The 27,960-nt window shown below is 38.0% G+C and overlaps 1 pseudogene; it reads right to left on the reverse strand.

The window, feature by feature from the left end:
- Positions 1 to 102: 102 nt before the first annotated feature.
- LOC143656781 (ubiquitin-associated domain-containing protein 1 pseudogene) lies at positions 103 to 27,915 on the reverse strand (annotated as a pseudogene).
- Positions 27,916 to 27,960: the final 45 nt, after the last annotated feature.

A 27,960-nucleotide genomic window follows, 5' to 3' on the forward strand; every position in this document is an offset into this window, starting at 1 on the left:
TTATTCAAGATTTTCCATTGAAATGGAATCAATCTGGTATATTAAAACATCTATTATAAGAAATTGGCTCACATGACTGGGTCGGGGGGGCAGTTTGGCAGGTCAGAGACTGGAAATTTCTGGAGCAATGATGTTGAAGTCTTTACCCTGAGCCTATAGGGGAGGCCAGGGAGGAGCAGAAGGTGTAGACTGGAGGCAGAATTCCTTCTGCTTCTTGAAACCTTTAATTTTCCTGTTTAAGACTTCCAACTGATTGGATGAGATCTGTCCTTTACACAAACTCAACTGCTTGTAGATGCTAAGCCAGTCTACAAAATACCTATATAATAACAGCAGGGCCTGTGCTTACCCAAATAATTGGACACCATGCCCTTGCCAAGTTGACGTATCAAATTAACCCTCCCTACAGGGAAACCAGCGGGAATGCTCTGCATTTGTCCAGGCATGAGATGATGGCAGCCTGTAGCAAGGTGGTCATCCCGAAAGTGGTGAGAAGTTGATTCATGACATGCATTGAAAGGAGAGTCTACAGGACTTTCTGATGGTTGGATGGATTGATGTGGCTGGCTGTAGTGAAGATGAGAGGCATTTGGGCAACATTTACCGAGATGGGAGAACAGGAAGGGGAGTGGTTTAGAGGCTGAAAATGTAAAGGTCTGTTTTGTTCCAGTTATGGTTGAGGAGCTCATTAAGCATCTAAATGGACAGACCACACTTAGAAATATATAATCTAAAAGTAAATCAGGAGATCCTATGCAAAAGTAGCTCAAGGCAAATTATCTAAGCATGGCCTGATTCCAGGGCCTCTTGAATCCAAAAATATCTATGTAGTTTTCTCTCATCCCTGATACTGATAATTGATATCTTCTCTTTGTTTTTGTCCTGATGAATCTGGCCAGAGAATTATAAATTGTATTGATCTTGTCAAAGGAACCAGCTTTTGGTTTAACTGACTTTATTGTTTTTCTGTTTCACTGATTTCAACTCTTATGCTTATTCTTTCTTTCCCACCTTCTCTACTTTAGGTTTAATTTGTTCAAGTTTTTCAAGTTTTGTAAGGTGGAAACTGAAGTCATTGATTTTATATCTTTTTTTCTTTGATAATATAGTTGTTGATAGAAATTTTCTTCTAAGTACTGCTTTGTCTAGCTACATTTCACACAATTTAATATGTTGAGTCCCGGCTTTCAATTCATTTGGGTATATATCTAGAAGTGGAAATATGCAATGATAAGGTAATTCTAACTTCAACTTTCTGAGAAACTGTCCAAATGTTTTTCACAGTGGCGTCACCATTTTACATTCCCACCAGCAGTAGTCAAGGGTTCCTATTGCTCTGCATCCTCATCAACATTTGTTACTTTCAGTGTTTAACAATAGCTATCCTAGTGGGTATGAAGTGTTATCTCATTGTAGTTTTAATTTGCATTTCTCTTATGGCAAGGATGTTGAACATCTTTTCATATATATATATATATTTTTTTTAATTTTTTTTATTAATCAAAAAAAAGAAAAGAAATTAACACAACATTTAGAAATCATTCCATTCTACAAATGCACTCAGTAATTTTTAGTATCATCACATAGATGTATGATCATCATTTCTTAGTACATTTGCATCGATTTAGGAAAAGGACTAGCAAAACAGCAGAAAAAGATATAGAATGTTAATATAGAGAAGAGAATTAAAATAATAATACTAATAATATATATATATAAAAAGGAAAAAGAAAAAACAAAAACAAAAGATACAAACAAACAAACAAAAAACCATATTTCAGGTGCAGCTTCATTCAGTGTTCCAACCTAGTTACATTACACTTAGGTATTATTGTGCTGTCCATTTTTGAGTTTTTGTATCTAGTCCTGTTGCACAGTCTGTATCCCTTCAGCTCCAATTACCCATTATCTTACCCTGTTTCTAACTCCTGCTGGTCTCTGTTACCAATGATATATTCCAAGCTGATTCTCGAATGTCGGTTCACATCAGTGGGACCTTACAGTATTTGTCCTTTAGTTTTGGGCTAGACTCACTCAGCATAATGTTCTCTAGGTCCATCCATGTTATTACATGCTTCATAAGTTTAGTCTGTCTTAAAGCTGCATAATATTCCATCGTAGGTATACGCCACAGTTTGTTTAGCCACTCGTCTGTTGATGAACATTTTGGCTGTTTCCATCTCTTTGCAATTGTAGATAATGCTGCTATAAACACTGGTGTGCAAATGTCCGTCTGTGTCTTTGCCCTTAAGTCCTTTGAGTAGATACCTAGCAGTGGTATTGCTGGGTTGTAATCCATTCTGCCATTCTATGTCTTTTGATTGGGAAATTCAGTCCATTAACTTTTAGTATTATTACTGTTTGGATAATATTTTCCTCTACCATTTTGGCTTTTGTATTATATATATCATATCTGATTTTCCTTCTTTCTACACATTACTCCATACCTCTCTCTTCTGTCTTTTCGTATCTGACTCTAGTGCTCCCTTTAGTATTTCTTGCAGAGCTGGTCTCTTGGTCACAAATTCTCTCAGTGACTTTTTGTCTATAAATGTTTTAATTTCTCCTTCATTTTTGAAGGACAATTTTGCTGGATATAGGAGTCTTGGTTGGCAGTTTTTCTCTTTTAGTAATTTAAATATATCATCCCACTGTCTTCTAGCTTCCATGGTTTCTGCTGAGAAATCTACACATAGTTTTATTGGGTTTCCCTTGTATGTGACAGATTGTTTTTCTCTTGCTGCTTTCAAGATCCTCTCTTTCTCTTTGACCTCTGACATTCTAACTAGTAAGTGTCTTGGAGAACGCCTATTTGGGTCTATTCTCTTTGGGGTGCGCTGCACTTCTTGGATCTGCAAATTTAGGTCTTTCATAAGAGTTGGGAAATTTTCAGTGATAATTTCTTCCATTAGTTTTTCTCCTCCTTTTCCCTTCTCTTCTCCTTCTGGGACACCCACAACACGTATATTTGTGCGCTTCATATTGTCATTCAGTTCCCTGATCCCCTGCTCAAGTTTTTCCATTCTTTTCCCTATAGTTTCTGTTTCTTTTTGGAATTCAGATGTTCCATCCTCCAGTTCACTAATTGTAGCTTCTGTCTCTTTAAATCTACCATTGTAGGTATCCATTGTTTTTTCCATCTTTTCTACTTTGTCCTTCACTCCCCTAAGTTCTGTGATTTGCTTTTTCAGATTTTCTATTTCTTCTTTTTGTTCAGCCCATGTCTTCTTCATGTCCTCCCTCAATTTATTGATTTGGTTTTTGAAGAGTTTTTCCATTTCTGTTCGTATATTCAGCATTAGTTGTCTCAGCTCCTGTATCTCATTTGAACTATTGGTTTGTTCCTTTGACTGGGCCATATCTTCAATTTTCCGAGCGTCATCCATTATTTTCTGCTGGTGTCTGGGCATTTGATCAGATTTCCCTGGGTGTGGGACCCAGCTGGTTGAAAGCTTTTTCTGTGAAATCTCTGGGCTCTGTTTTTCTTTTCCTGCCCAGTAGGTGGCGCTCGTGGCGCTCGTCTGTCTGCACGGCAGTCGGCCCGGGAAACCGCGCGTGGAGGCGGGGGTCGCTGGCCGCCGCGGCTTGGGAGAGTGCCGGTTCTAATTGCCCAGCTGGCCCGAAACGCCAAGCGTGACGGGAGGGCCCCGCTATCCAACGTTCCCAGTCAGACCGGGGAGCCACGTGCGTGGAGGGGACCCCAGTCGCCAGCCGCCCCGGCCGGGAAAACGCGCGCCCCTCGGGTATCTCACCGCAGCAGATTCTCCCTGCCCGTTCAGCTGTTCCAGAATGGGGTACACTGTCTTTTTGGTCTCTGTTGTGACTCCGGGAGCTGTTTCGTATTGTTTCTGTTTCTTTAGTTGCTTTTCTGGAGGAGGAACTAAGACCGTGCGTCTTACTAAGCTGCCATCTTCTCCAGAACCATATATATTTTTGTCATTTGAATACCTTCTTTGGAGAAATGTCTATTCACCTCCCTCGTCCATTTTTCAACTGAGTTGTATGTATTTTTGTGGTTGAGTTGCAGAAGTTCTTTATATATTGTGGATATTTAAAACTCTTATCAATATATGATTTCCAGATATTTCCTCCCATTCTTTCTATAGGTTGTCTTTTCACTTTCTTGCTAACTTCCTATGATGTGTAAAAGTTTTTTATTTTGATGATGTTAATCTTATTCATTTTTTCTTTTGTTTCTTATGCTTTTGTTGTAAAGTCTAAGAATCCATTGCCCACTACAAGGTCTTGAAGATATTTCCCTATGTTTTCTTCTAGGGATTTATAGTTTTAGCTCTTATATTTAGGTCATTGGTCAATTCTGAGTTATTTTTTTATATGATATTAGGTAGGGATCCACATTCATTCTTTTGCATGTAGATATCCAGTTGTCCTAGCACCATTTGTTGAAGAGATTATTCTTGGCACCCTTGTCGAAAATCAGAGTTATAGCTGTATGGCTTCCTTCTTACCTTCCTTCCCACCTTCCCTCCTTCTCACCTTCTTTCCTTCTTTTCTTCCCACCTTCCCTCCTTCCTTCCTCCCTTTCTTTTAAAATTAGACATACTGTAGCTATACAGAAAAATCGTTCAGAAAATAGAATTCCCATATATACCCACTCCCATTATTAACACCTTGCATTAGTGTGGTACATCTGTTACAACTGATGAAAGAATAGTATCTTAATTGTACTATTAACTATAGTCCACGGTTTATATTAGGGTTCCCTATTTGCATTGTACAGTGCTATATGTTTTTTCCCTAGTAACATATACACACAACCTAAAATTTCCCCTTTAACCACATTCAAATATATAATTCAATGCTGTTAATTATGTTCACAATGTTGTGCTAATTATGTTCACCACCATCCATTACCAAAACTTTTCCTTCACCCCAAATAAAAGTTCTGTAAAATTAATAATTTAAGCAGTAATTCCCAATTCCTTACCCCCAGCTCATGTAGGTTTATTTCTAAACTGTCAATTCTATACCATTGGTCTACTGCCAGCACTACATTGTTTTTATTACTATAGCTTTGCAATAAGTTTTGAAATTTTGTGAGTCCTCCAAATTTTTTCTTTTTAAAGATAGTTTGACTATTTCAGGTGTTACATATGAATTTGATGATTGGCTTTTCCATTTCCATGGAAATTGTTTGAGTTTTGATGTGATTTTGCCTGTCTGTCTGAGCATCCCTAATTAGTTGTTTCAACTCCTGTATCTCACTTGAAATGTTGGTTTGTTCCTTTGACTGGGCCATATCTTCCATTTCCTAGTATGACCCTTATATTTTGCTGGTGTCTAGGCATTTGATTTCCTTAATTAGTTTATTCTGGGGGTCATTTTCACTATTTTACGTAGGATTTTCTTCTTGGTTGGCTTTGTTCTCTATCCATTCTTTGGCATTCAGTTCAACTTATTCTAGACCTCTAGTATTTAAGTTCTGTTTAACTGATCAGAATTTTTCAGCTTTTGTTTTTCTGTTCTTGCCCTGTCTATATGGAGCCTTTTTTTGGGGAGGGTCTCCTCAGATATGGTCAACCCCAGTCAGATTTTCCCAGACCAGACAGGCCCACCTCTCAGGAGGAGAGAGAATACAGATTCAAATATCCCTGAGGGTGAGACCCTGCAGGTTGTCAGACTTTCCAATGAAGCCTCTAGACTCTATGCTTTTCTAATCCTGCTCAGCATACATGTCTGCCCACAGTTTCCCACCAGTGTAAAGTGATGCAGTGCCTTTAATTTCAGCAGCCTTTCTCTGCCAGTGGTGGTTGAGACAGAGGCTGAGATAGAGAGCAGACTTAAGTTACTTCTGTTTTCCAGCCCCAGGGCCCTGAAGAAGGGCTGTCACTTGAGCTGTGTCCCCCACCCCTTTTTTTTTTGTATTTGTTGAACTAGTTCATTATTAGTTTAAGATGTTAATGGTAATCACAAAGGTAATCCCCAATTAAGAAAATAACTAAAAAATAGAAAAAGAAAGATAAAGGAAATCAAAAGGGTACATTACAAAAAAGCAAGTAAAAACATACAAAGGAAGTAATGGAGTAACTGAAGAACAAAAAATATACAGGACATACAGAAAATAAGTGCCTAAATAACAGAAGAACATCCTTCCTGTTCAGTTATTAACTTAAACATCAGTGGACTAAACTCCCCTATTAAAAGACATAGATTGGTAGATCGGACAAAAAAAAGCATGATAGGCTGTCTATAAGAAACCACCCTAAGTACAAAGAAACAAACAGATTGAGAGTAAAAGGGTGGAAAAGACAGTCTATGCAAGCAGTAATCAAAAGAGAGCCAGAAGTGAAATGATAACACATAACAAACTGTGAAATCTGTTCTGTAACTGCTTGCTGAAGTGTACTTTGAAAATCATTGTTTTTTCTTTCTTTTCTTTGTAAATATGTTGTATTTAACAATTAAAAAGTTAAAAAAAAGAGAGAAAGCCAGCACATGTAAAAGAATAGCAAAGAATGTTTGTATGTTAAGAATATTCATGTCTGTATGTTGTATTGGTTTGATAATATAAAATAAATTAACAACAAACAAACAAACAAAAAAGGGAATAGCAGAGAAATGGAGAAATCTCAGTAATGGGATTATGTCTACTCTAAATCTGCCCTAATTTTGCATCTCCAGTTATATGAGTTAATAAACTTCATTATAGTTCAAAAAAAAAGAAAGAGAAAGAGAGAGAGAGATAAAGCCAGGGTGGCTGTATTATTGTCAGACAAAATAGACTTTAAGTCAAAAAAGGTCAACAAGAAGATAAGGATGCCCATTGTTACCACTGTCATTCACTATTGTACTGAAAGTTCTAGCCAGAGCAATCAAGCAAAAGAAAGAAATCCAAGATTGGAAGGATAGAAGTAAAACCGTCCCTATTCGCAGGTGACATGTTCCTATATTGCAAAAATCCCAAAGAACCCATAAGAAAGCTACAATTCATAAACAAATTCAGCAAAGTTGCAAGATGTAAGGTAAACACACTGAAGTCAAGTTAGGTTTCTTTTTTTAAAAAAATTTATTTATTAATTAAAAAAATAAGAAACAAAATAGAACATACTTAGTAATTCACAATATCATCACCTAGTTGCATATTCATCATTTCTTAGAACATTTGCATTAATTCAGAAAAAGAAACAAAAAGACAATAGAAAAAGAAATGAAACGAACACAGGAAAGAAAAAAAAAAGATTATACCTATCATACCCCTTACCCCTTGCCTTCATTGATTACTAGCATTTCAAACTAAATTTATTTTAATATTTCTTCCCCCCATTATTTATTTTTATTCCATATGTTCTACTCATCTGTTGACAAGGTAGATAAAAGGAGCATCAGACACAAGGTTTTCACAATCACACAGTCGCATTGTTACAGCTGTATCATTATTCAATCATTCTCAAGAAACATGGCTATTGGAACACAGCTCTACATTTTCTGGCAGTTCCCTCCAGCCTCTCCATTACATCTTGAATAAAAAGATGATATCTACTTGATGCATAAGAATAACCTCCAGGATAACCTCTCGACTCTGTTTGGAATCTCAGCCATTGACACCTTGTCTCATTTCCCTCTTCCCTCTTTTGGTTGAGAATGTTTTCTCAATCCCTTGATGCTAAGTCTCAGCCCATTCTACGGTTTTTCTCAATCCCTTGATGCTGAGTCTCCGTTCATTCCAAGATCTCTGTCCCACGTTGCCAAGAAGGTCCACACCCCTGGGAGTCATGTCTCACGTAGAGAGGGGTAGGGTGGTGAGACTGCTCTTGTGTTGGCTGGAGAGAGGGGCCACATCTGAGCAACAAAAGAGGCTCTCTTGGGGGTGACTCTTGGGCCTAATTTTAAGTAGGCTTGACCTATCCTTTGTGGGGTTAAGTTTCATATGAACAAACCCCAAGTCAAGTTAGGTTTCTATTCATCAATAATGAACAATCTGAAAAAGAAATCAAGAAAATGATTACATTTACAATAGCATCTAAAAGACTAAAGCACCTATGAATAAATTTAATCAAGTTGGTGTGTTTAACTAGGCTGCTCAAGCAAATAGCATGAAATGGGTCAGCTTGAATATTGGGAATTTATTAGTTTACAGTTTTGAGACTAAAAGAAAGTCCAAATCAAGGTGATGCTTCCTCTCCAAAGACTGTGGCATTCTGGGGCTGGTTGCTAGCAATCCTTGGCTCCTGTGTCACATGGCGAAGCATGTGGCGATGTCTGTTGATTCCTCCCTTCTTTTCCAGGTTCACTTGTAGCTTCTTGCTTCCTGTGGCTTTCTCTCTGTCTGAATTTAATTGTCTAAGACTCCAGTAATGGGATTAAAACCCATTCTGAGTGAACTGGGACACACCTTAACTGAAGTAATCTCATCAAAATGTCCTACTTACAATGGGTTCATACCCAGGAATGAATTAAATTTAAGAACATGTTTTTGGGAGGTACATATAGCTCCCTTGCCAACACGAGGTGAAAAACTTGGAAAGCCACAAAACATTGCTGAAAGAAAGTAAAGATCTAAATAAATGGAGATATTCCATGTTGATGGTTTAGAAACCCTGGGGAAGATACACCCTTTAGGAAATTGTTCCCATTCACCTGTTTACTTTCTCTCTCAGACATGCCTTAATTCCTCCCTTGCCTGACAGTATTGAAGCCTGAGAGTGCTTACAGTTCTATTTAATGAGCTGTTAAGTAAAAAAAAAAAAAAAAAGGCTTTTTAGAGCAGGACCCCAGCTCCCCAGGTTTGCCAATCAAGATCTAGAGTTGTTACATGGCTCTATGTGTTCCCAGGCTCTATGTACCCTGTTTTCCAATATTTTGTGTTGTCCAACTCAAAAAAGCCTCCTTTTTTTCCCATCAGCTCCACCCCCTCTCTGCTGATCAAAAACCCCCAGTTCCCTTAGTGCTTACTCCAGGTTTATCTATGCTCTGGGTCTGTATTCAGTAGACAAAATGTATTAGTTAATTCTACAATTGGGGCTTGGTTGAGCTCACATCCTTACCACTAGTAAAGTTTGTTTCCTTTCCCCTCAGGGAACCAGTCTGCTGGGTCTGTGGGGGAGGGGCGTGGGCCTCCACAGCTTGGGAGACTTAACAGTTCTGTGTGGGATTTCAGCCCTTCTACCCATTCCAGACTGGTGTATGATGTGTATCCAGCCACAGATATCCTTCCAACAGTGGTTCCATACAGTTTCTGGCTATTTACTAGCTGCTCTAGAGGACAAACTGAATTTTACATCTCACTACTAGGTGCCATCTTACTCCCAGGGTCCCCAGCTTTCTTTTAGATTCTTCAGCATTTTCTATATATATGATCATGCCATCTATGAATAGGAAAATTTTACTTCTTTCATTCCATTTTTATTTTTTTACTTGAGTTAATATTCACCCAACATGAAATTCACCACTTTAAAGTGTACAATTCTGTGGCTTTTAGTACATGCACAATGCTGTGCAAGCATCATCATATCTAATTCCAGAACTTTCTGTCATGCAAAAAAGAAACCCTGTATCCATCATGCACTCAGTCCTTGTGCTGGTTTGAAATGATGTATGTACCCTAGAAAAGCCATGCTTTAATCCTCATCCCATTTTGTAAAGGAAGCTGCCTCTTCTAATCCCTATTCAGCAGGATATGTTTAAAACTTTAATTAGATTATCTCCTTGGGGATGTGATTTAATCAAGACTAGTTGTTAAACTGGATTAGGTAGAGGCGTGTCTCCACCCATTTAGGTGGGTCTTGATTAGTTTCTGAAGTCCTATAAAAGAGGAAACATTTTGGAGAATGAGAGAGATTCAGAGAGAGCAGGGCAGAATGACATAGCCATGAGAAGCAGATTCCACTAGCCAGCAGCCTTTGGAGATGAAGAAGGAAGATGCCTCCTGGGGAGCTTCATGAAACAAGAAGCCAGGAGAAGAAGCTAGCAGATGACGCCATATTCACCATGTGCCCTTCCAGATGAGAGAGGAACCCTGACCATGTTCATCATGTGCCTTTCCACATGAGAGAAACTCTGACTATGTTCACCATGTGCCCTTCCACTTGAGAGAGAAACTCTGAACCTCATCAGCTTTCTTGAACCAAGGTATCTTTTCCTGGATGCCTTAGATTGGACATTTCTATAGACTTGTTTAATTTGGGACATTTTATTGGCCTTAGAACTGTAAACTAGCAACTTATTAAATTCCCCCTTTTAAAAGCCATTCTGTTTCTGGTATACTGCATACTGGCAACTAGCAAACTACAACAGTCCTCATTCCCTGTCCTCCCAACTCCTAGTGATCCTGATCAAAAGCAGTGGGTTCTCTACTCCTTGTAATCAAATAACCAATTCCTGAGATACCAGGTTTTCAAAGAGAGAAAAAGTTTATTGCTAGGCATGAAGCATGAGATCAGAGGCCTATCAGCCTAAAAATCTATCTCCCCAAACTGCAGTAATTCTGATAACTTTATAGTATCAAAAGATGGGCAGGTTTTAGGATAATGAGCACAATGACTCTAGATGATGTAATTAGAAGTGATCTAATTATTGAGCATATGCAGATTGATTACGTGATTAGTCACAGAATATATCTAAGAAAATGGTGGCCTTCATATGATGTTGGATGTGATTTTTAGTACTATAATGTGGTATATTTCACTTACGGGTTAAAAATTAAGCTACTACGCATGTCAGTTAGGCACATTTTGGTTGGATCCAGCTTAATTTATCAAACTAGCTTTGGAATTCGGGTGGGTTAATTCTGGGCTGAATCAAGACCCTTCACTAATAAACTTTAGGGGCTGTCCTTAAGTGATTACAAGACTCTAAATTTGAAAAAACAGATAAAATGATACAAGTGAAGGTCAGTCACAAGGTTTTTCCAATCACAAGGGCACAAGGTAAAAGCTATACAATTATTATCAGAGATCAAGGCAACTGTATTACAGTTCAGAAATTTCAGGTATTTCCTTCTGTCTATTCTAATATACCGAAAATTAAAAAGGAGTATCTATATAATGATTCAGTAATCATAATCACCCCTTAAATCCCAACTTCTCAGTTACACTAGCAACCACCAATCTGTTTTCTGTCTCTATGGATTTGCCTATTTTGAATATTTCATATAAATGGAATAATACAATATGTGACCTTTTATGTCCAGTTTATTTCATTTACTATATTGTTTTCAAGGTTTTTCCATGTTGTATCATGTAGCAGAACTTCATTCCTTTTTATGGTATATTTATACCATATTTTGTTTATCCAATCATCTGTTGATGGACACTTGGTGTTCTAGTTTGCTAGCTGCCAGAATGCAATATACTAGAAACAGAATGGTTTTTAAAAAGGGAATTTAGTCCTTTTAAACTGTAAAGTTGCTAGTTTACAGTTGTAAGGCCGAGAAAATGTTCCAGTTAAAACAAGTCTATAGAAATGTCCAATCTAAGGCATCCAGGAAAGATACATTGGTTCTAGAAGGCTGATGAAGTTCAGTGTTTCTCTCTCAAGTGAGAAGGCAAACAGGGTCAGGGTTTCTCTCTCATTTGAAAAGTTATGTGGCGAACACAGCATCATTTGCTAGCTTTCTCTCCTGGCTTCCCTTCACTAAGCTCCCCAGGAGGCATTTTCCTTCTTCATTTCCAAAGGCACTGGCTGGTGGGCTCTCTCCTTCTGGTGACTATGTCATTCTGCTCTCTCAGAATCTCCCATTCTCCAAAATGTTTCCTCTTTTATCGGATTCCAGTAAACTAATCAAGACCCACCCAAATGGGTGGAGACACATCTCCACCTAATCCAGTTTAACCACTCTTGATTGAGTCACATCTCCAGGGAGATGATCTAATTACAGTTTCAAATATACAGTACTGAATGGGGATTAGAAGAAACAGCTGCCTTTACAAAATGGGATTAGGATTAAAAATGGCTTTTCTAGGGTACATACATCATTTCAAATCAGCACACTTGGGTTGTTTCCACCTTTTGCCTATTATGGATAATGCTTCTATGGACAATGATGTACAAGTACATGATGTGTAAAACTTTAATAACTTCTGATACCAGCTGCAAATGACTGTAGTAACTTCAATTCTGATTCTCACTAACAGGAGTTTGGCCAGACTCCACAGACTGTGATACCAATTCCAAGCTTGGAGACTCAGGCCACCTGCACTTCTGATCAACTAGTTACAAATTTGAGGGTTCCTAATACCCCCTTGGATTTGATAACTTGTTGGAACTCACAGAATTCCAGCGAAGCCCTAGACTTAAAATTTTAGTTTTATTATGCTAAATGGATGCAACTAACAAGAAGCCAATAGAATAAATGTATAGGGCAGGGTCTGGGAGGATCTCAAAAGCGAGCTTCAGTGTCTTCTCCAGGTGGAGTTAGAATCTGTCACCCTTAAGGGTAGAGAGTTGCATCTCATCAATTATAGAAACTCATCTCAGCTTCCAGTGTCTGGAGTTTATGTGGGGTTGCATTTCATAGGCATGATTGGTGGAATCAATGCCCACATAGTTGAACTCAATTGCCAAGTCCCCTTCAATCCCAGAAGGTCAGGTTGATAAGCCATGGGTAGAAGCCCCATCCCCTAATCACTTGGTTCCTCTTTCTAATGAGGCCATCCTTCACGCTAAAACTGCAGGTGTTGGGCGGTCCACAGTGGCTCAGCAGGCAAGAATGCTCGCCTGCCATACCAGAGGACCTAGGTTCGATTCCCGGTGCCTGCCCATGTTAAAAAACAAACAAACAAACAAAAAAACTACAGGTGTGGCTATCCCAGCCCCATCTCCTTAGTTTTGACCTATCAGATATGGTCCTGGACCCATCATGAATGAAAAAAAAAACCACTCCTATCAAAATATCAGGGATGTAGAGGTTACCTCTTCAGGAGGTAGGACAAAGGCAAAACCTTTTTTTAAAAAAAAAAATTAAAAAAAAAAAGAACATTACTTATTAAAGAAAGTCACCTGTGGGTTATTCTGCTTAAATTAGTGTGCTTGACATTAACACTTTGGAAACAGACCTTCAATAACAAATGGACTCTAAAAAACAAACTCCTAAGGATCGATTCAAGCAGCATTGTCGAAGAGCCACAGGGTAACATTCTTTGGAGATAGGTGATCATTCAATTTCCCAGTGAAGCAGTCAGTTTACTTTTTTGTAAACCTCTGTCAGAGGCTAAGATTATGAACACACGCTACCATCACAGAACTTTTTTAAGCAATAAGTTTTAAAAACGGTAGTAGGTACACCTCAAACAACTCAAGACTGAGGCTCTGCAGGCAGGTTTTTCCAGGCCAGGTTCCCTCCTGTGATAGGTATTAACGACAAGCAAGGACGAAAAACAGCTGAGGTACTCAGGCATGGGTTTATTAGGAAAAAGAAACCTGTGTGGGCAGCACGCATTATGGTGACTGCACTTGATTGACAGAGGGAGAAGTCTTTCATGCAGTGGTTAGACAGTTTTCTATTCAGGATCCTAATATAATTTCTGAGAAATGGGCCCGGTTGAGTTTCTGTTTTGTGGACCAAAAGGTCAGTGCTCTGATTAACCTGTTATTCCAGGCTTTTTTTTTTAAATACCAAAAAACACCGAACAAACGCAAACATTCCTATTTTGATCATTCCGTTTTACATATATAATCAGTAATTCACAATATCACCGCATAGTTGCATATTCATCATCATGATCATTTCTTGGAACATTTGCATCTATTCAGAAAAAGAAATAAAATGAAAACAGAAAAAAAATTTATACATACCATACCCCTTACCTCTCCCTTTCATTGATCACTAACATTTCAAACTAAATTAATTTTAACATTTGTTCTCCCTATTATTTATTTTTATTCCATATGTTTTACTCGTCTGTTGACAAGGTAGATAAAAGGAGCATCAGACACAATGTTTTCACAATCACACAGTCACATTGTAAAAGCTTTATCATTATACAATCATCTTCAAGAAACATGGCTACTGGAACACAGCTCTACATTTTCAGGCAGTTCCCTTCAACCTCTCCATTACATCTTGAATAACAAGGTGATATCTACTTAATGTGTAAGAATAACCTCCAGGATAACCTCTCCACTCTGTTTGGAATATCTCAGCCATTGACACTTTGTCTCATTTCACTCTTTCCCCTTTTGGTCGAGAAGGTTTTCTCAATCCCTTGATGCTGAGTCTCAGCTCATTCTAGGATTTCTGTCCCATGTTGCCAGGGAGGTCCACACCCCTGGGAGTCATGTCCCATGTAGACAGGGGAGGGTGGTGAGTTTGCTTGTTGTGTTGGTATTCCAGGCTTTTTTGCTAGGAAGAGGTGGAAGAGGAGAAGTGGTATCGAGGTGTCATTTAAATGTCTGTAGCTACTTCCTGCTTGAAGGAGGCAAAGGGTTGTTGGTATGAAGGTTTGTGCAGCAGGAGTAAAAACTGCATGGCTTCTGAAGTGGAGATAGTTTTTGCAGTTTTTGCAACAAGGTTGTTAAGCAACCTTATTAGACAAGGGTGAAAAGAAGGGCTATGCGTGAAAGGATTAAGAGGGTGATAATGGGTAAAATCCATTGTTTCCAGGGGAAAGAGAAACTTCAGGAGGAGACTTTTTGTAAACGAATTGCCTGATCCTGCAGTTTAGAGATTTTGGTTCTGACTAGGCCAGATTTGTTGGTGAAAAAACAACACTATTCCTGTAAAAGAGAACAAATGCCTCTGTGGGTTGCAGTTAATAAATCTAGACCAGGTCTATTTTGGAGGACTACTGCAGCTAAGGAATTTACTTGGTCTTGGAGTTGCTGGAGGTGTTCAGAAATTTCTTTGAGGCCTAGAGTCAGTTCTTGGGAGAGGATGGCTATTTGATTGAAGGAGACTCCAAAGCTTGCTGCTCTGGTGCCCTTTCCAGAAAGGATTCCTAAGGCTGCTAGGACGGGACAACTTGCACAGTCCAGGTCATTCTGAGGTTGGTTTTCAAATGCTAATAGCTTGGTCAGACTCAGCTGTGCGATGGGGTTATCCAGAATGACTTGAAAGAGAGGGTTGTTGGGGTGGTAGCCCTTGTCCATCTCCTTTGAAGGCCTCTGGTGCCAGCAGCCACTTGCAGGTGGCATTTTTGCTAATTGTTCACTCCGAGAGCATCTATCCCTTCCTTTTCATCAAGCCACATCCCCATCAGGGAAATGACAGCTCAAGTATCTGACCAAAATTCTGTCCTCCTTTTAATCTTAAAGATTTTCATCAGCTTATCTCCGGTCTCCTTGTTTCTTGTACTAGCTAGCCCCAGCAGCAGCCTCAGAGGAGGCCACCATGTCCCCTGTGTAAGCTGTTGGAGAGGCTCAACCTGGAATAAGTCTGTCTATGATGGGGTCTTCCACATACTCAATTAACCACTCCATGGCCTGAATTACTGACATGTGGTTCAGCCAAAAGGCTTTCAGGGTTCTGCTCTCTGGGAAGCCCATCTCTGAGCTGGTGCAGAGCTTCATTCCCTACTCTTTCTCTTCTTCATCTAACATAGAATTTGCCTTCTTAAAGAATTCAACTGCATTAGGGTTTAGTGCTAACGATTTTTGTACCACCTTGACAAGAGACACCAGGATTTTCTGGAGTTCTGTCTGGAAGTCTGTCATGTGGGGTTGTGCCATGGCCCACCCCACACTGCATGAGAACAGGTTGGCTATGACTCAGAAAACAGTATCTCAATCTAGACTTTTCAGTCTTGTATTTCTTCTTCACTTCTGCTGAAACGTCATCTGCCTTAGGAAATGGGGTGACTTTTTTGTTTAAATCAACAATAAGATATCTTTATCCTGAATGTTATTTTCTAAGATGGTTTGGTATCACTCACCATCCTCTCTGAAGCAGCGTGTATTATTAACTTATGATGTACTACACTTCAGGGGTCTTCTAAATTGACATGTACACAGTGCTTGAGGCAGCGATCCTTGAGATTTTCCAGAGGTGTTCTGTCCCTGGTCACTTCCTCCAGGCATCAGCAATTTCTGCTGCACGAATGTGCAGCCCCAGCCCCTTGCTGCAATATCTTTTCCTGCAGTCTCCAGGGCTGTCTCAGGGGCCTGCCACAAAGAAGCTGATCTGCAGACTCCATTCCCCCATCCCTCTTCAAGCCAGGCCCCAGACCTATTTTTTTTTATTTATTTTGTATTATCAAACCAAAACAATGTACAAACATGAACATTCTTAACATACAAACATTCCATGTATGGTGTACAATCAGTGGCTCACGATATTATCACATAGTAGTATATTCATCACCATGATCATTTTTTAGAACATTTGCATCACTCCAGAAAAAGAAAAGAGAAAAAACTCACACATACCATACCCCTTAACCCTCCCTGTCATTGTTCACTAGTATTTCAGTCTACTCAATTTATTTTAATATTTGTTTCCCCTATTATTTATTATTTTTTAATCCATATGTTTTACTCATCTGCCAATATCGTAGATAACCCCTTTGGGGAATGGTGAGAATGGGGAGAAATTCAACTTCCCCAAGTTGAATTCTTGATATTCTCACAAGCAGTGTGGACAACCAAAACTATAGGCTGAGCCCCCAGTCTTGAGTTTTGTTCATATGAAACTTAACCCCACAAAGGATAGGTCAAGTCTACTTAAAATTTAGGCCTAAGAGTCACCCCCAAGAGAACCTCTTTGGTTGCTCAGATGTGGCCTCTCTCTCCAGCCAACACAACAAGCAATCTCACCACCCTCCTCTGTCTACGTGGGACATGACTCCCAGGGGTGTGGACCTTCCTGGCAACGTGGAACAGAAACCCTAGAATGAGCTGAGACTCAGCATCAAGGGACTGAGAAAACCTTCTCGACCAAAAGGGGGAAGAGTGAAATGAGACAAAGTGTCAATGGCTGAGAGATTCCAAACAGAGTACAGAGGTTATCCTGGAGGTTATTCTTACACATTAAATAGACATCACCTTGTTAGTCAAGATGTAGAGAGGCTGGAGGGAACTGCCTGAAAATGTGGAGCTGCATTCCAGTAGCCATGTTTCTTGAAGATGATTGTATAATGATATAGCTTTCACAATGTGACTGTGTGATTGTAAAAACCTTGTGTCTGATGCTTCTTTTATCTACTTTATGGACAGATGAGTAAAACATATGGATTAAAAATAAATAATAGGGGGAACAAATGCTAAAATAAATTTAGTTTGAAATGCTAGTGATCAATGAAAGCGAGGGGTAAGGAGTATGGTAGGCATAATCTTTTTTTTTCTTTTCTGTGTTCGTTTTCTTTCTTTTTCTATTGTCTTTTTATTTCTTTTTCTGAATTAATGCAAATGTTCCAAGAAATGATGAGTATGCAACTAAGTGATGATATTGTGAATTACTGATTATATATGTTGATGTTTTATTTGGTTTGTTAATTTTTTAATTAATAAATAAATTAAAAATATATCATAGATAAAAGGAGCGTCAGACACAAAGTTTTTGTAATCACATAGTCATATTGCAAAAGGTATACCATTATACATTCATCTTCAAGACTGTCATGGTCAGGTTCATGTGTTAACTTGGCCAAGTGGTGGTACCTGTTTGTCTGGTTGGGCAAGTGATGACCTATCTGTTGCAGTGAGGACATTTCATAGAATTAAATCATGATCACGCTGGCTACATCCACAGCTGATTCCATTTGTAATCAGCCAAGCGGTGTGTCTTCTGCAATGAGTAATGCTTAATCTAATCACTGGAAGCCTTTTAAGGAGGATTCAGAAGAGACAGGCTCTCTTCCTGCTTTGGCTGGCGAGCCTCTCCTGTGGAGTTCGTCCAGACCCTCCATCGGAATCATCAGCTTCACAGTCTGCCCTGTGGATTTTGGACTGTGCATTCCCATGGTCATGTGAGACACTTTCATAAATTTTATATTTGCAAGTGTTCCCTACTGATTCTGTTTCTCTAGAGAACTCTAATACAAAGACCCAGACCTATTTTTGAAGGTCAATCTTACCATTCCACAAGGATCTGTTTGAGTCTCTGCTTTCAATTCAATATAAGCAGAAGTGAAATTGCTGAGTCATATGGTAATTCCACTTAACTTTTTGAGGAACTGCCAAATTGCTTTTTATAGTCTGCACCATTTTACATTCCCACAGCAATGGGTGTGAGAGAGAGGTTCACTTTCCCAACATCCTCACCAATATTTTAAATAATAGTCTGCTGTTATTTTGTTGAGGATTTTTGTATCTATATTCAAAGAGATAATTGGCCTGTAGATTTCTTTGCTAGTAGTATATTTGTCTGGCTTTGGTATCAGGGTAATGCTGGTGTCATAAAATAAGTTAGGGAGTGTTCCCTCCAATTGAATTATTTTTTGAAGAATTTGAGAAAGATTGGTGTTGATTCTTCTTTATATGTTTGGTGGACTCCATCAGTTAGGCCATCTAATTTTTCGTTTTTTGGGAGGCTTTTATTTACTGATTCAATCTCCTTACTTGATGTAGGTCTATTCAGGTATTCTATTTCTTCCTAAATTAGTTTTGATAGTTTGTATGTTTTAATATTTTGTCTATTTTATTTACATAATCCAACTTGTTGGTGTATCATTTTCATTGTATTCTTTTTTGTTTTTTTATGATGTACATATAATTCACATGAAAAACCCACCCTTTTAAATGTGTACAATACTATTTGTCTTAGCACATTCACAAGATTATGTGACCATCACCACTATCTAATTCCAGAATAATCTGATGCCAAAACTTTCAAATGTAGAGTTTTCTTGGCTTTGCAATTCATTTACAAAACATAAACACCCTCCCACTGATTGGCAAGACCAACAGATAACAGGAACACAGAAGTTTACTAGCTGGATTTTAACAAAAGCCTTTGCATAATTGGGGGATAGGATTTAAAAATGAGTAATATGAATTAATAAACCCAGTTAAAAATGTCCTCTTCCATTACATTTTCCCTTTTTTATTGTGACAGCCACTAAAACTAAGAATTTAAATAAACTGCCTGTGAGCCAGGGCTTCAGCTTGATATTTTAGTGTTTAATCAAGGTTCTAATAAATAAGATTTAGTTTATATCACATTAATATTTCTAGTGAGATCAAAATTTTTGTACCTTTGTAAATGTATAAATTTGTGACTTTATTAAATTTATTGAAAAATATGGCTTATATCACCTTAACCTAATTCTTCTAAATGTTTTCTTTGGGGCATGTTAGATACTTGTTAGTATAGGAGGAGGGCTGGGAGGAGGGCTCCAGAATATTTTCTGGATGGAGGTATGGTCAGAAATGTTTAGAGTCTGAACCTACTTTCTTGATCCCTCAGCTTCCGGTATTGCTTCCATGCTTCCAGCCAACACTCCCAACATAACCCCCAAATAAATCCTTCTCTTCATAGGGGCCAGAGTGCTATTTTCCAAAAGTCAAGTCATGTCAAAACCTTCCAATCACACACATTCTGGATAGGACCAAACTCTTCACCTGATCTGCTCCTCCTATACTATCACTTTTATCCAGTCACTGGCTCAAACAGCAAGTGCTGGTTGCTGCCTCAGGGCCTTTGCACTGCTCTGGCTTCTGCCTGAGAGCTCTTCCCCCAATCACATGTACAATAGGAACACCCACTTTGTTTATGTCTCTGCTCAAGTGTCCAAAGGAGGCCCCCTTCTCACACACACACTCAGTAGATTTTTTTCCCTAGAACTTATCAATATCTGTCATTACATTGTATGAGAGTTTGATTGTTGTTTTGCCTCTCCCAGAAGGGCAGAGAATCTGTTTTGTTCACAGATCTATGCCCAGCACCTAGATGGTCTTGGGGAGGGGTACCAGGGGCTGCTCTTCTATCTCCTAGCCTGGGGCAGGCACTGGGGAGTGGCTACTTGAGTGACCCATGTGCCTCCAACCCTAAGCTTAGCCAGTCAGGACAAATGATAGTTATAGAGCCCAGGCCTCCAGCCAGCCCAGGAGCTAGCGGGCTTCTGCTCAGGTCATCAGGTCACTGTGACCTGGATGGGCAAAGCAGGCCAGGCAGTGGCCATCAGTCAGGGGTGCTGTGATGCAGGACACAGAGGCTGTGAAAGGGCATGAAGGCTTTATCTGACAAAGGTGGAACTGAGTGGTGGGGGCCAAAGAAGGCACTGGGTAGGGGCAATTGGTATGGCTCTTAAAGGGGTGGTAACTGGATGAAGACATCAAGTGGTTGGGTTTAAGGCCAGTATCACCTGCCCTCCACTAGCCACCTGGTGTGGTGACCACCACCCTCGGGCTGCAGAAGAGTCTTCTGCCATAGTGGTTGGGGGCAGTGTGATTGGCGTGGGGGGAGCATCACAGAAACTGGACTACAAGAAGGCTTGGGGCCACTAGGAGGAAAGGCAGAGGACATCTTTTGTTTGGGCATTACCAGACAAAGGTGGTAGATTATCTTGCCTGATGCATTCAAGTGACCAATTCCTGAAACCCCAGGATTTCAAAGAGAGAAAAAGTTTATTGCTAGGCATGAATTAGGAGATTAGACAGCCTATCAGCCCAAAATCTGTCTCCCTGAACTGCAGTAATTCTGATAGTTTTATAGAATTAAAAGATGGGCAAATTTTAGGATAATGAGTACAGTGGCTCCAGACGATGTAATTAGAGTGAACTAATTATTGAGCATGTGCAGACTGATTATATGCTTAGTCAGAAAATGTATATAAGAAAATGGCAGCCTCAATATGATGGGCGTGATTTTTAGTATTATAATAAGGTATAGGTGACTTGTAGGTTAAAGTCTAAGCTATTGTACATATCGGGTAGGCAAATGTCTCATGTCAGTTATTTCCCTCTGTCTACTCCAATATACCAAAAGGCAAAAAGGAATATCTATATAATGATTCAGTAATCAAAATCATCCCTTAAACCCTGGTTTCTTGATAATTATCTCTCAATCTTGAAGGATATCTGGATAATGACTCTCTCACTGCTTCAAGACAGAAAAGGGGAATTGTTATTAGGAGGCAAAGGGATGAAATGATGTAACTATTATTATTTTTCAGAGTCCAGTATTTCTGAGTTTCAGAGCCTCTCTGGTATCGGGACAATCTGGAGGTTTCAAGTCTCTGAAAAACAAACTTAATAAGTAAATTTTATAGAGCCCAGGATATCTCTCAGGATTTCCAGGAATAATATTGGTTGGTGTTTGCCATATTGTGGCACTTTGCAATATCTGCTTGAAACTTGGGTAAGAACAACCTCCAGAATGACCTCTCAACTTGATTTAAAATCTCCTAGCCATTGAAACTCTATTTCTTTACTCCATTTTGGTCAGCTAATTCATGATGCCAGAAACAGGCTTATCCTTGGCAGTTACATTTCACAATGCCAGGGCCAGGTTTACACCCCTGGAAATCATGTCCCATGTAGTGGGGAAAGTCAGAGTTTTTGGATGAGAGAGAGATCACATTTGAGCAACTGCAGAGGTTCTCTGGAGATGACTCTTAGGCATTAATTATAAATAGGTTCAGTTTGCTATTACAGAAATAAGTTTCATAAGGGCAAGCATCAAGATTGAGGCCTTGGCTTATTATGTTAGGAGCCCCTCTTGCTAAGAAGATGTCAGGAATTCCCCAGGTGGATAAGTTTAGTAGTCTTTTTTCCCAGTCCATCAAGGGATTTTGCAAACATTTTTTCATTTTCTGCCCAAACACTCTTAAATGCATCATAGAATAACATTAATTTGTACAGAATGTTAAGATTTTGTTTCTTTCTCTGGGTTCTATATCAAATAAAGCTGAATTAGGTTGTTTAAATAAACTGACAATACATTAAATTAGACAGTGTGCTACAGAAAAATTAAATTTTGGACAAAATAAACATTTTCCTTTTTGTCTCCTATAAAAGTTAAAGCTTTAAAATACAGACAATATATATTTTTAACCTTGTATATTGATTTACCTTAGTTTTAACCAGATCAGTTTCAATCACATTTTTAATCAGAGTTTGATCTTTTCTAGTTTTTTTTTAACAGTTGCTCTTTGGACTTATGCTGACTTTCAGAGCTGCTGAACTAGCAATTAATAAGTTAAAGCTTAAAATCTTTTTTTTTTTTGTATGCTGTATGGTGGGGTCACATTTCACTCTTTTTCCATGTGAATATCCCATTATTGCAGCACCATTTGTTGAATTGTTTGTTTGTTTTTGTTCTTTTTTCTTTGTTTGTTGTTTGGGAAGTGCATGGGCTGATGTAGTAGTTAGGTTCAGGTGCCAACTTGGCCAGGTGATGGTGCCTAGTTCTGTTGCTGTGGATTTGAATCCTTAGCTTGTGAAACTCATCTATAGCTGATTAAATCTGCGGTCTCTAAGGGGAGTGCCTTCTACAATGAGTGATGTTTAACTTAATTCATGGGAAGCTTAAAAGAGAAAGTTCAATGCAGCACAGCCCAAGCAGCTCAGCATACCTCATCTTTGTACTCACAGCTCAGCCCAGGCCTTTGGAGATACAGAAAGGCATCACCCTGGGGAAAGCTGTTGGAACCCAGAAGCCTATAGGAGAAGGCCAGCAGAGATCGCCCTGTGTCTTCCCATGTAAGAGTGAAACTCAGATGAAAGTTAGCTGCCTTTCCTCTGAAGAAATATATGTTTTTAACTAAATAAGTCCCCTTTTATTAAAAGCCAATCCATCTCTGGTGTGTTGCAGTCTGGTAGCTTTGGCAGACTAGAACAGCTGGGAATTGAACCTGGGTCTCCTGCATGGCAGGCAAGAATTCTACCACTGAACTACCCTTGTACCCCCTGAAGCTTATAATCTAAGCTCTAATTTTTATAAGCATTTTTAAATGAAGCTTCTTTCAGAAAAAAAATATTAGACAGTTGTTTTATATTAACAAACCACAGCAGAGGTTTTGTTCTGTTTCACTTTTATATATTTACCAGAGTTACATTAATTAGCAGATAAAATAAAATTTATATATTTGTCCTGCCTCGCCTTTAAAGTCTTTCTTTGTTACAGATGGGCCACTGACCGAAAAGTATTAGAGCAAAGCAGTGCAACTGACAAGTAAATTTGGCTGTTTCTACGATCTGTAGCTTTTTAAAGAATAACTAAAACCAGTACTAAGTATAGCATACCATTGTTTAACATCATATAGATTAGTATCAGTATATAACACAGACAGCGAGAACATTGTCAAATTTTTAGGAATTTTACACAATCTCTAAATATATGAATGATATTTTACCCATACAATTTTAACCAGCAACAGATAGAAAACCCATTTTAACCACTGTACCTTCCCAAACACATTCCTATAAACTATTTTAGCACCTTATTTTAATAAGGTGAAAGACCAAATTATTTCAAACAGTCCTTCCTTTAATAGTGAAAAGACTTGTCTTCTGAAATAAAGGATGATAAGGCCAACATGAACATTAACAGGGATATTATTCTGATGTAAAATCTTCGTTTTTCTAGACTGAGCATTCGGATGATTTAAAAAATGTTTTAAAAACTTTACATTAAGAGCAGACTAAAGAGCCACATTATTTTAACAGAGAGAAAACCAAACTTTAGTTTTGTGTAAAAATACCTGGTTTGATGCAAAATCTTTCCTTTTTTTGAGATATGTAATAAACAGGCATTAAATTTTGGTCAGCTCTATGACAGACAGAATTCACTTTTATAAACTCCTTTTTTTCTCTTTTTACAACTTTCTATATTCATTCAGGGCTTATAGTATGTGATCAGAAATAAATTTGATAATAAATTCACACAGCTTTTTGAACATGCATACTTCCTTCCAATAACAGTATTCATGAAGGGTAGGAGTTGTTACTGGACAAAGGCCACGGATTCTTTTGCCTGACATGCTCAATAACTAATTCCTTAGACAACAGGGTTTCAAAGAGAGAAAGAATTTATTACTAGGCATGTAGTAGGAGGGCAGTTGGCCTAAGCAGCCCAAAATCTGTTTCTCCAAACTGTAGTAATTCTGATAGTTTTATTAGAGTAAAGATGTGTAGGGTTTAGGATAATAAGCATAGATAATCATCACAGGCTCCAGATGATATAATTAGAGGTAAGCTAGTTATTGAGCATGTGCAAATTGATCACATGCTCAGTCACAGAACATGTGTAAGAAAATGGCAGAATGAGGTATAGGTGACTTGTAGGTTAAAGTCTAAGCTACAGTGCATGTCAGGTGAGCCCATTTTGCAGTCTCTGTTATCAAGATAACTTTGGACTTAGGGTGTCATAAATAGAAAAAATCTAGTTATTAGCTTCAAAGAGTTTCTGTTCTTGTTAGAATATACTTGTACCAGAGCATAGTGTAAGACTGTAATGATGAAGAAATAAAATATTGGAACAATTTAAAAAGCAAATAGATAAGGTCATTCTTTATTGAATTTATTTCTTATTAAAATATGTAGTTTTTAAGAATTTTTTCTGACAGTATTATGTAATTTTTTTTAGAGTGGGTAGATGGGAGTGTTGCTTGTATGTACCGTACAGCTGACATGTATTTTTGTCTATTCTTTATTATCTTAGTAGTTACATGCTATGTATGTACCATAACCAACCTATTGCCTGTGAGAAACATGTATGATAATGTATTTACAGCCATTGTTACAAGTTTATAATGTATTTTTCTATCTTGTTTTATGTGTGTGTTATATAACATTCAAAGAAAATTTTTTCTTGATTGAGAAAAAGATACAAAATGCAAAATCCACACTTTTGATAACTGAAAAAAAAAAGCAAATAGATAAGGAATGACGTAAGAAGGCCTTATAGAAGAGATGATGCTTGTAAGAACTACTTTAAATAAGAAAGCAGCATTTAAATAAATAGAGCTTTAAACTAGTGTTTTTAGAAGCTATAACTTAATTTTTGTAAACTAACATATTCCTGGTATTATTTAGCACTTGGGAATAATGTGAAATTTTTTAGTTTTTGGACTTAGGCTTAATTCTGGGTTGACCTAATAACCTTCATTAATAAACATTAGGGGCTGTCCTTAAGTGATTACAAGACTCTAAAGTTGAAAAACTGGATAAATGGGTACAAATGAAGTTTAGTCACTAGGTTTTTACAATGACAGGGGCAGAAGATAAGAGTTATACAAGCATTATCGGAGATCAAGGCAACTGGATTACAATTTAGAGATTTCAGATATTTCCCTCTGTGTACTCCAATACACTAGAAAGCAAAAAGGAATAGCTATATAATGATTCAGTAATCAAAATCATCCTTTAAATCCTGATTTCTCAGTTACAGAGAGACAGAGATACTACAAATAATGGAATAATGAAGAAATTTATGCTTGGGTTTGGAGCATAGTCATGCATCTATATACTTTATACTCAGAAACAAATGATTACTTTATAATATGCTTAACATGTCCCAGTCTAATTCAAGGTCATAACAGCTCCAAGTTAGAAGTATAATTAGCTTTTCAATATTTAAAGTATAATCAGCTTTTCAATATTTCTGAATATTTATATTCAGAAAAAAAATCTCAAAATTTTCACAACATTATTCCCAAGTGCTAAATAATACCAGGAATATGTTAGTTTACAAAAATTAAGTTATAGCTTCTAAGAAACTAGTTTAAGGCTGTATTTATTTAAATGCTACTTTCTTATTTAAAGTAGTTCTTACAAACATCACCTCTTCTATGAGGTCTTCTTATGTCATTCCTTATCTATTTGCTTTTTAAATTGTTCCAATATTTTATTTCTTCATTATTACTGTCTTACACTATGCCCTGGTACAAGTATATTCTAACAAGAACAGAAACTCTTTGAAGCTAATAATTAGGTTTTCTCTATTTGTGAGAGCATTTACTAATAAAAATATACTGATTGAAATTAACAAAGACACTACAAACTCAAATTCTTCCACATACTGGGGTAGCAAATGGCCAAATAACTAAAAGCTACATTCTTTGAAATCTGGGTAATCAAGGTTATTAAAAAAAAGTCCATTTATATTTCTTACTAAACTTAACTGATTTCTCAAACAGAATATCTTTGAAGCATTAGCATATTCTTATTTTATATATGTTATTATTGCCAGGTACTTTGCTCATTAATGTAACTTAACCTATTTAATTAGGCTATTTTAAGAGAACTTTTGAGACTATGTTTATAAAACTAGCATATTTTTTTAGTAAGTTGCATAAATTTCGGTAGAACATACACAACCAGAATAAATTGTTCAATTCAAAATTTTATCATAATATTCCTTTAGCAGAGGTAAAAAAAAATCTATTTTTGTTACATCTCAAAATTATGAACAATTTTAAAAGTACACTGAATAGGGTGGTGTGATGGTGGCTCAGTGGCAGAATTCTTGCCTGCCACGCTGGAAACCCAGGTTCGATTCCCGATGCCTGCTCATGCAAAAAAAGAAAACCACATTGAATATTACCGTCTGGAAAATATACTGAAATATGTATTCCAACAATATTTTTCAACAAATTATTTAATTTGTCCCTAATAATTTTTACAGACTTAAAATTATTTAAGTCTGTAACCGAGAAATCAGAATTTATGGGATAATTTTGATTACTGAATCATTATATAGCTATTCCTTTTTGCTTTCTGGTATATTGGAACAGACAAAAGGAAATTCCTGTAATCTCTAATTGTAATCCAACTGCCTTGATCTCTGATAATTGTACGGCCCTTATCTTCTACCCCTGTGATTGTAGAAAACTTGTGACTAACCGGGTGCAAGGGTAGTTCGGTGGTAGAATGCTCGCCTTCCATGCGGGAGACCCGGGTTTGATTCCCAGACCATGCACCCCCCCCAAAAAAAAAAACTTGTGACTAACCTTCATTTGTACCAATTATCCAGTTTTTTCAACTTTAAGTTCTTATAATCGCTAAAGACCTCCATTAATGTTTGGTAATGAAGGGTCTTGGGTCCACCCAGAACTAACCCACCCCAAGTCCAAAGTTATCTTGAAGGCCGAGACAGCATCTAACCAAAGTGGGCCTGTCTGACGTGTGCAGTAGCTTAGACTTTAACCTACAAGTCACCTATACCTCATTCTGCCATTTTCTTTCATACATTCTGTGACTAAGCATGTAATTAATCTGTGTGCTCATTAGATCACCTCTAATTAAATCATCTGGGGCCACTGTGCTCATTATCCTAAACTCTACCCATCTTTTTCTCTAATAAAACTATCAGAATTACTGGGGTTCCGGGAGACAGATTTTGGGCTGCTAGGCCACCTGCTTTCCTACTACACACCTAGTAAGTAATAAGCTCTTTCTCTCTTTGAAACCCCGGTGTTATTGAGCACATCAGGCAAAAGAATCCATGGCCTTTGTCCAGTAACAATTTGGTGGCCACGAATGCCCGAATCTCTGGAGCCCCATCAAAGCAGGTGAGCCAGGTAACAGGGTGAATTTAGTCTAGAGGCTTGGCAACCAGGGTTTCTCTGTTCTGCCAGCACTCCAGAGATTTTTGGTGCCTTAAAAACTTCAGAGAGAGAAACAAACTATTTCCAGTTTCCAGGCCCAGACATCTGACTGGGTGAGTGGGTCATCAAGGTAAAAGTGGAATGTGAAGTAAATAGGTGGTTCAAGTCCCTTTGACCTAGGCCTGGGTCATGCCTCCAGAACAATCCTCTTTGCTCTGATCTCTATACCTTCTGCTTTTGGGTAACATACTATACAGGGTTTGAAGCCCTGACCTAATCCAACAGTCAATTGGTGCTTAATAAAATTAAGTAGGCCTGTTTAACGTTAGCTGGTGTGTTACCTAGGTATTATTTAATTGTTAATTGGTGTGCTAAGTGTTTAATTGTTAATTGATGTGTTTAGTACACAGTTTGAGGCCCTCATCTAAATTTCTCTGTTGATTATACTCCTAAAAAAAAGTAATCTAACAATTAATTGGTATTTAATGAAATTAAGTAAGCCTGTTAAATGCTAGCCGATGTGTTACCTGGGCATGGTAAGAGTTGTTTGTTTGATTGTTAATCAGTGTGTAAAGCATTT

The sequence above is a fragment of the Tamandua tetradactyla genome, chromosome 15 (genome assembly GCF_023851605.1).
Source record: "Tamandua tetradactyla isolate mTamTet1 chromosome 15, mTamTet1.pri, whole genome shotgun sequence".
NCBI classification, from domain to species: domain Eukaryota; kingdom Metazoa; phylum Chordata; class Mammalia; order Pilosa; family Myrmecophagidae; genus Tamandua; species Tamandua tetradactyla.